This window comes from Armigeres subalbatus, chromosome 2, assembly GCF_024139115.2.
Source record: "Armigeres subalbatus isolate Guangzhou_Male chromosome 2, GZ_Asu_2, whole genome shotgun sequence".
NCBI classification, from domain to species: domain Eukaryota; kingdom Metazoa; phylum Arthropoda; class Insecta; order Diptera; family Culicidae; genus Armigeres; species Armigeres subalbatus.
The window spans coordinates 339870488-339880378 of record NC_085140.1 but is presented as its reverse complement, the minus strand read 5'-3'; positions in this window follow the sequence as shown (position 1 = coordinate 339880378).

Here is a 9891-nt window from a genome sequence, read left to right as displayed (position 1 = left end):
AAGATGATTGAAAAGTGAGCCGTCTCACTTCTTATTTCTCACTATGCAATGTGAGATTCGCGTTATGCGTAGCATTTGGTAGTTCCCACCCCCTCCCAAACCTTTTAACGAACATCAATCCAGTTTTCCGCGAGCGGTAATGGCCGCCAGCTTGCTTGCGGTTCAGTCTCTGATTTGACGTGTCTGGAGGTCAACTGCACCCACCGCTCCGAGCATTCTGACCGATGTGGCTTATAAGAAGGTGCTGATTCAGTAAATTCAAGCCTTTTTATATACAACATTGATTAAAATGCTCGAATGGTGGGTGCAGTTGACCTCCAGAAACGTCAAATCAGAGACTAGCCCGCAGGCAAGCTGGCGGCCATTACCGCTCGCGGAAAACTGGATATATCACTTTCAATAAAAGTGATTGTAAAGTTGTACATTCAATAGTAGGATCAGATAAATTGAGCGTGTTGATTACCATGTGGTCCTGGTTCAATTTCATGTGTCGAAATATCATTCAAATTAGTTATTCTTTTACTTGTTTTGAGTTGTTGATATTAAAACAAAATATTGAGGCCTTTTATCAATCTCAAAAGGTAAAATTATAAAGAAACTGATATGCCTTTCAGGCAAAATACTTTCAAATAGCTTTTTCGTACACACTTAAATCATTTCACAGATTTCGGTGAATTTTGCTTCAATTCACCGAAATCTCAACAGCAGATTTGTTCGGTAATTATTTCACCGATTTTCTGCGGTATTTTCCATTATTCAACTGTCAAAACCACCGAATAATCTGTTTTTGTTCCGATCGAACACCACCAGTTTGCACCAGTTTGATATGAATCGAATAACATTTAAACTTCAAGCATTCATTTCGTCATTGTTGTTTGTCAACCAGCCATCAAACCGTCCGTTAGGGATACTTTGTGTGCTCGCGTCACTCTCCCGATGGGCGCACAACCCGATCGATGCGCGGTGAAGTTATGATTATTGCCTATCAAATGGGCAATAAAACGGAACGTTATTACCCCGCTATTGCTGGTCTTGCCGATCGCGGTTGCACTCGGAACATTCCTCGCGATTTCCGCTGGTATACTGTGACTATGATACCGGCAGGTACAGGCACCGGCATGCGGGTGCCGCTGGTAAACCATATCGGATTGCAATGTTCTTCTATGTGCGGGAGAAAGATGCTAACGAAGCCTAATGAAGAATGTTGGCTCCGGTGTGCACGGGAATGTGTTTATCCATGGAAACAAAGTGGTTGTTGGAACATGTATGGGATGCATATATAAAGGCTAGATTATCTATTCGAGGACTAGGTCGACTGGAACATAAATGTTACTACCAGTGATGACTTTGAGAAGCACCATGCTAACAGAGGGATTTATTATGTTGCTTTTATTCATGTCTCATAAACTATTCATATTCTGTTTTAAGTAATTAGTATAAAAGAAAATAATTGCAAAAAGATACATTTTTGCAACAATTCAGACAAAACGTTAAACACTTCAACTTCAAACACATTTGCTTCTAGAAAACACATCCATTTTAATAATCTAACGAGAGTTCACAAAACACCTCATAATAACCCATAGACTCAATTATAATGAAGCGATTTGGATAGATATGAATGTGGCAATGTGAATGAGGAAACTGATGTAGCATTGGCTATTGAAATAAAAGGCATTATTGAATTCCGATCTAACATTTTCTTAAGCTGTAAGTACACTGTTTGTCATAATGACAAATATTTGTCAAGCCAACCTGATATTCATGTCGATTTCTAATCGGTTTGGTAGATGTCCGGATCAACTTGACAAATATTTGTCATTATGACAAACAGTGGACTGAGGGCTTAACCCTCTGAAAGATTCGGAACCTCTGGAAATTCGGTAAATATGACAATTGTCATTTCAAATATAACTAATTTTTCATGGCCATCAAACACTAGGGAATAAACGAGCAATATGTTTGAGCTAAACAAATACACTGGAGTAGGTTTTTCCACGGGGGATACATATCGCGTATATTTAAACCGCGTAAAAAAACGCGTAGATTCTAAAGTACGCGTAAATTCCGAATAAGGAACAACGTATGTATCACGCATCCAATACGATCCGTGGAGATCAGCGGTACGTAGTAGATTAGTGTTGCATAAACGTATTGACTCGCAAAATCATTAGTTTAAAATGTTGAAAATACAGTTTTCAATAACTTCCAGTCTGTTATTCAAATACTTTTTGAAATTTAACCTGAATCAAGTTTGGCCATTTCAAACGCTATAATATGTGGGAATACCGATAAGATATTTTATCCCGAGGCATTATGGGGTGTCTTGAACTACTACACACAGCAGCTTAAATCAACCATGTATCGATTATTATCACATAGAAAAATGCATCCAAATAGTTAACTAACTATATTGTCACGTATACAACATCAACCTCTCGTTAAAATGAATGCTGACATTCTATCTTGAGTGTATCAAATTTTTCGTGAAGGACTTGAGCAGCTTTATGTGAGAATCAATAAATCGTCGCAATCATTGAACAGGAGCTTATCTTCAACGATTATTGAGACTTTGAGAGTAACGTATCACATCTTCGGATCTCCCTGAGCAGTTTCTTCTCCCGATGATTGTCAATTAACCTTTAGGCCACTGACTGCTTTGTGTAGTTTGTTTCTTTTTTTGGCACGGCAAATGCTGGGTAGAGCGTACCATTGGTACTTCGCATACCTGAAGGTATAAAATAGACCCCATTTTGCGGTCCATAGCCTCTTACCCAGCAATTCCTATCCCTACCTCCTTGTGGCGCTGGCCGGGATACGAGCAACTTTAGGGAAGATCGGGTAACCAACCCCAGTAAGAACTATGGTCGTATGCTGACAGGGAAGGGGAGATTTGCTCCTCTCCGGAGGTGCAAATCTGATCGAGCGCCTGTTCTCCAGGTTAGGAGCGGCTCACAACAGCGTCTGTTCCCCATGTTAGGGGCGGCTGATCATCGTCCGAGTGCCAACGAGGGACTCTAAACTAAACTGTGCACACCATGTTGCATCCTGTCAGCAGAGATGCATCTGAACACGAGAACGCGTGTTCGTGTTCAAAACGTTCTGAACACTGCACACTGTTCAAGAGCACTGACCGAACTTAGCAACTTGTATCCTAGGAAAACAAACTCAAGCGACGGCATGCTACTCATTTTTCGGCTAGTAATGGAACACGTGGGCATCTAACGGATAGAAAACAACAAGCATGCTCGTATGGTTTTGCATAGTTCCAAATCTAAGGAATCTTAGTTATTATGATCGTTTTGCTTGCGTACCAACCCAGTGCACACTGAACTGTTTTCAGAGTTCAAAAATTTGAACACCAAGGCACGCTCTTGGCTCATGTTCTGTTCAGGATGCATCTCTGCCTGTCAGCATTGAGAAAGCAGCCCCTTGAACGCGATGTAGGTAGCGAAACCCTGGTAAGGTAGCCTACCGAAGATTCTACAGTTACCAAGAAAGGCAAAAGTAGAGCAAACGGATTGATTCAACGGCAACAGACCCGGAAACGAATAAAGGACAACGATTGGAAAGTCGGATCTTGGAACGTGAGAACTTTGAATGAACCCGCAAGTGTTGGGCACCTGACTCGTGAGCTGCAGAAGGTCGGCGTGAATGTCGCAGCAATCCAGGAAATACGGTAGCCCAGAACTGGAGAACGTGAATTCCGGGGAGTGGAACCCATAGCGAACACTTCATTGAAGTACCACATCTACTCTAGCGGCGGTGACAGAGCAGAACGAGGTGTTGGCTTCATGGTGAAAAAGAAGCAGATGAAGCGTGTTATCCGGTAGAAGCCGATAAGCGACCGCATTTGCGTGTTGAGAATGAAGGGCAAATTCTTCAACTATAGCCTGATCAGCATCTATGCCCCAACAAACGATAAGCCTGATGACGTGAAGGATGAGTTCTTTGAGAGCCTTGATAAGGCCTACGGAGAGGGCCCAACACACGATGTAAAAAATGTCATCGGGGATGCAAATGCGTAGATCGGAACAGAAAGTTTCTTTCGCCCTGTCATTGGTACGGAAAGCTTTCATTCCGCTACCAACGATAATGGTCTGCGACTTGTAACCTTTGCTGTTGCTAGAGGGATGACAATAAGCAGTACCTACTTCGCACGTAAGAATATCCGCAAACACACCTGGCAACATCCGAGTGGAGACACTTGCTCACAGATAGACCACGTGCTGGTCGACGGACGATATTTCCCGGCTGTTATAGATGTAAGGTCCGTCAGAGGGCCGAACATCGACTCGGATCACTATCTTATAGTTGCAAAATTCGGGCGCGACTTTCCAGAGTCACGAATGCACGAAACAACAGAACGATGCGTTTCAATATCCAACGCTTATCAGTTGAAGGAGTTGCTGAACAGTACCACCAGCAACTGGACGAGCGGATAGGAGATGCCACCTGATCTGGCGACGTCAACAGATTGTGGGAAAATATCCACGAAACTGTGACTACAACAGCGCAGGAAGTGTTAGACACTGCACAGCGATGCCAACGAAATGGTTGGTTTGATGAGGAATGATAGCGAGTGACGGACGAGAAAAATGTTGCTAGGGGTCAAATACTAGTGGCTCGTACCCGTTCCAACAGAGAGCGGTACAGTGTAGCAAGGGCAGAAGAGAAACGAATCCACCGCATAAAAAAGGAAACACGAAGAGAGTGTGACAGCTAAAGCGCAGGAGAACATGGATAGAAACGATATGTGGAGGTTTTACGCAACTGTCAATGGCGCGAGGCATAAGACTGCGCCGGTGCGCGCCATGTGCAATGACCGAGAGGGGAATTTGCTAACAGACAAGACTATGGGGGCAGCCACCCTAGCAACATACGTATTCCACAAAGGTTACTGCAACTCATATGTAACCGGATTCAGTCATAATTAAGTTGCTGCAATCATTTTTGTCTGACTTGTGCTGCTCAGGCAGGTGGAAGGAGCACTTCGAAGATTTGTTGAACGGTGAAAATGAAGGTGTATTAAGGAGCAGGATGGACATAGTCGGCGATGGTCAAGCTGTGGAACCACCAACGCAGGACGAGGTTAAAAAGACTCTAAACGAGCTGGAAAACAGTAAAGCTGCTGGGAAGGACGAGATCCCGTTCGAGCTTCTCAAACACGGAAGTGAGCACCTGCATCAGTCATTCCACCACATTATCCAGATTAGATGGCCTCACGTGCCCAATCTATAAGAAAGGGCACAGACTAGAGTGTGCTAATTACAGAGAGATCGCCTATCTGAACTCGGCATACAAAATCCTGTCGCGTATCCTGTTTAACAGACTGAGACCGCTTGAGGAGTCCTTCGTCGGCGAATACCAGGCAGGTTTTTGTGAGGGCCGATCAACGACGGATCAGATGTTTAGCCTGCGGATGATCCTTGATAAATTTCGGGAGTACAACTTGCAGATTTACCATCTGTTCATTGATTTCAAAGCAGCGTCTTCTTCTTCTTCTTAATGGCATTACATCCCCACACTGGGACAGAGCCGCCTCGCAGCTTAGTGTTCATCAAGCACTTCCACAGTTATTAACTGCGAGGTTTCTTAGCCAGGTTACCATTTTTGCATTCGTATATCATGAGGCTAACACGATGACACTTTTATGCCCAGGGAAGTCGATACAATTTCCAATCCGAAAAGTGCCTAGACCGGCACCGGGAATCGAACCCAGCCACCCTCAGCATGGTCTTGCTATGTAGCCGCGCGTCTTACCGCACGGCTAAGGAGGGCCCAAAGCAGCGTACGATTCAGTAAAAAGAAATGAGCTGTGGCAGATAATGTCCTAGCAAGATTTTTTGGCGAAACTTATTAGACCATGAACAGATACGTGCAACGCAGGATGGCTCGAATTCAAGTATTTGGATTGCAGACGAAGTGTCAATCTCGTTTGTGATCCTAGACGGATTGAAGCAGGGTGATGCATTTTCGAATTTATCTATTGTTCAACATTGCACTCGAGGGCGCCATAAGGAGATCTGGCGTGCAGAGGAACGACACTATCATCACACGATCGCTTTGCGGACGACATCGACCTCATTGGAATCGATCGCAGAGCAGTAGTGGAGGCTGTTGTCCCACTGAAGAGGGAGACGGCGAGGATAGGCTTAACCATTAACTCTACCAAGACAAAGTACATGGTGGCAGATAGAGATAGATGAAGACCTATTGGTGTTGGTGCAGAGGTTGTGCTTGATGGGATGTGTTTGTTGTTGAAGAATTTGTTTACCTTGGAACGCTTGTGACATGTGACAATGACGTTTTCCTTATAGTGAAAAGACGAATAGGCCCTTCTACGGATTACGTGACCAGCTTAGGTCCCTCAACAGGCAGACGGAAACGAATTTCGCTCTGTAAAAAGCTCTGATTCTACCAGTGGCCCTTTATGGACACGAAGCATGGACGTTAAAAGAGGCGAACCGGAGAGCTTTCGGGTTTTTCGAACGAAAAGTCCTGCGTACAATACTCGGAGAGAAACTAGAAAATGGTGTGTGGCGCAGGCGCATGAATTAAGAGCTGTACCAAGTATATAAACAAGAAAATGTTGTGAATCGTATAAAATACGGCAGACTTCAGTGGGCTGGTCACTTAGTGCGAATGTCGGAAGAAAGAATAGCGAAAAAATAATATTCAACAGAGAACCAGATAGGGACCGGCGACTTCGAGGAAGGCCACGAAAACTGGCTGTACGCGGTGGAATCGGACCTGGGGGACCCTAAACGTGCGAGGAAACTGGAGGAACATTGCATCAGTTTTGTTATTGCATTTCCAAATTTCATGCATCACGAACGAATTTCATGCATTCAGCACACACGAACGAGCAAAAAACTATCGTACTCAAATTTGTTATGCAAAATCGTATCATTTCACTTAGATTTGTCAAAAAATCTATTTGCATCCAGGAGAACTTGAAGCCGATTGAGCCGCAGTTTATTTTAACGTGCAATAATATCCATTATTCTACGCGAAGAATGTACATCCACTGTTTTGACTAAAAATCCTGCAATGATACAAACTGATTTTTATTTTTTTGTTCCGTGAGTTTCAACTCGCGATCAATGAGCTTTGATATTTTAGGTTTTCCCCAACACTGTTAGCATCTTTCTGCTATTTGTACATTGAACATCTTGATTCTTCACTGAAGTTGCTAAAATTTAAATATAATAAAGCTTGCATCGCTCAGATAATTTGCAACAAATGATATTAAGGTTCTTTCCCAAAGTAAGTAAGGTCCCAGAATATTGTTTCTCGCAAATACCCATAAAGTTTTCCTGAACGAATAAATTTCCACCTTCATCATCCACTGTTTGTATTGTAGCAGAGCAACACCAATCCTTCCTTGTACTAACAAACAAGAACACCATTATTTGTGCGTCAAATCTCTGTGTCCGAGTTGTTTCTTTTGCTTAGTTATGTTACTACTTTTCAAAACCAACATTGTTTCCGTCGTATTTATTTCACTCTGCTTTCAGTTTACAATGGCTCTCTAACCGATGAAATCACTTTTTAAACTTCCAACTAGTATTGACGCTATCTCTATCGTTTCAGAATTTCAGCGCACATAGTCTCACTATCATTCGAATCCAGAAAAACGAATCAAATGCTTATCGTTTTGTCTGCAGCACTTCGTTACGATTACTTCACTTAGCAACTGAAAAAAAATCCCTCAAACACCTCGGCACCATCCCCGTTAGGATCGCAGTAGAGTGAGTTATAAATCAAACAATGAACCATCGCACAAAAGCCATCGTCCTCTGGGCGGCCGCCCAACAGACACCGGAAGTGTGATAATCCTTAATCCCTTTATTGCGATATCGTTTTACCAAAGTTGTGCCATTTGCAGCCTCAGCTTTACGTCTTTCGGAGTCTAAAGGTCCTTTTTTCTTCGATATCGTTGTGGTGGTTGTCGCGTCATATTTCGTTGGTGGTTCGCCATGGAGGTAGCAGCGAGACCGGATGGCTTGGTGGCCTCAGGCGAGGTTGTTAATACACTTTGGGTGAATTTTCTCTCGAGATGCATGCAGTGGATGGGATTTTTCTCTTGGGGACGGGTGGGGTATTGTTTGTGGATGGCACGGATTTTGATGACAGATGAAAGAATCCGCTTTCACGGCGAGTGTGTGTAAGATATTTTTGGAAAAACAAAACATGAACATCGCCAAATCTTTATCCACGCAAATGGTATGTTTTGTTTCAAATGAGGGTACAGTTTTTGTTTTTTCTTCATCGTACTGTATTCAATGTTGCCTATCTTTGTTAAGTGCGTATATAATATAGAGGTAATAGTTTTGAAAGCTTGTCATTCAACAGATTCGTAGAGCATAAAATCGGGTTAGGTGCTCATAAAATCTAAAAAAACGTTAAACAGAAATACTGAGCCTGCTTATCATTATTGAACAAATAGGGAATTGTACATTGAATAATTTTGTTTCAAATTATGATATAATGTGGAAAAAAAATAGTTTGCCCATTTTAAAATTGACCTCTCATTTTTTTACAGTTTTAAATGAGTAGTCCTTCTGGTCATCTACTTGTTATATATAAAAAAGAAATCTCTTCTGTTCCCCAAAACTGTGATTACAATACTCTTAGCACAACAGACGTGTGTTTGAGAATCATATTCGCTATTTTTTTTATTGCTATTGCATATATATTTTACTTTGACCGCTGTTGTTTCAGTGGCTTCAGTGATTCAAATTCGCCATGGTGACAGATCGTGTTCATATGAGCACAATTGTAAATACGATACATGACTTTGCATGAGATTTGGTGAGCACGTTTATTCTCCCTTCAAAACCGTTTTTCAATTTTTTATTAAAGTGAACTATACTTCAAAACCACCTAAATCCATGGAAACTGTTTTGGTAGTAAGCGCTTTCCTTATCAGCTAATAAAAAATTATTTCATTCTTTGATGATATCAGATATGTTTTTCAGCAACTCCATCCACGAATTATTCCTGCGTCTATGCCACACTGTACTATGCAATACCATGTCATGCTTTGGAACCGGATCGACGCACTCGTAAAATATCTTTTATGTTCGACGGAAAATCTATTCTTCATATCCCCGTCATCTTGCACCATAAAAATCCGCCAAATACCAAATCACTCATACACTTTTGCCTTTTCAATTCCAGACACTGAATGACTGCTGTCGGAATCCTTTACGCCCGGAAGGACAATCAATCATTCTCGCTTCACCGGCGATTAATAGAAAATCAATCGGTTTTTGCCAGGAAACCAATCTGGCTGCCGGCAGAAACGCATGTGATCTTTTTCTTCTTAGTGGCAACCTCTTTCAAAACACAAGATTAATGGGAAACAATTTCCCCATCACACGTGGTCGTTTCCGGGTGGTTGAACCTTTTCGCAAACAATTTTCGGCTACCAAGTATGGATAACTCGCGCGCGTTTTCCCCGGAACATCCGTACCTCAATACAGATAATCGAAGATAATGAAGAGCTAAGTTCCGCGCAACTGACCATTCGAAACTGACTTGGAATGCCCACGGCGATACCTAAACAACGCACCGAACATTAACAACAATAGCAGCAGCATCAAGCACAACACATCTACATTGCGACGGCGACGACGACAGTCCGAGTTCGAGTCAACGCGCGATTTGGCGGAGGATCGTCCTCCTGCTTGGTTGATATGGAGATGTTGTACTCGATACCCTCCTACCTCCGTGAGCTGTAACTAATAATAATGATGTTTGGCAGCAGCAGCTTACCGTTTTCCAACCGTGCGTCGTCGCCACCATCAACAGTCGAATCAAACGGCCGGCGTATGAGGGGAGCGACGTCGGAACGGCACGTTCTACACGCCACGAACATTGTAG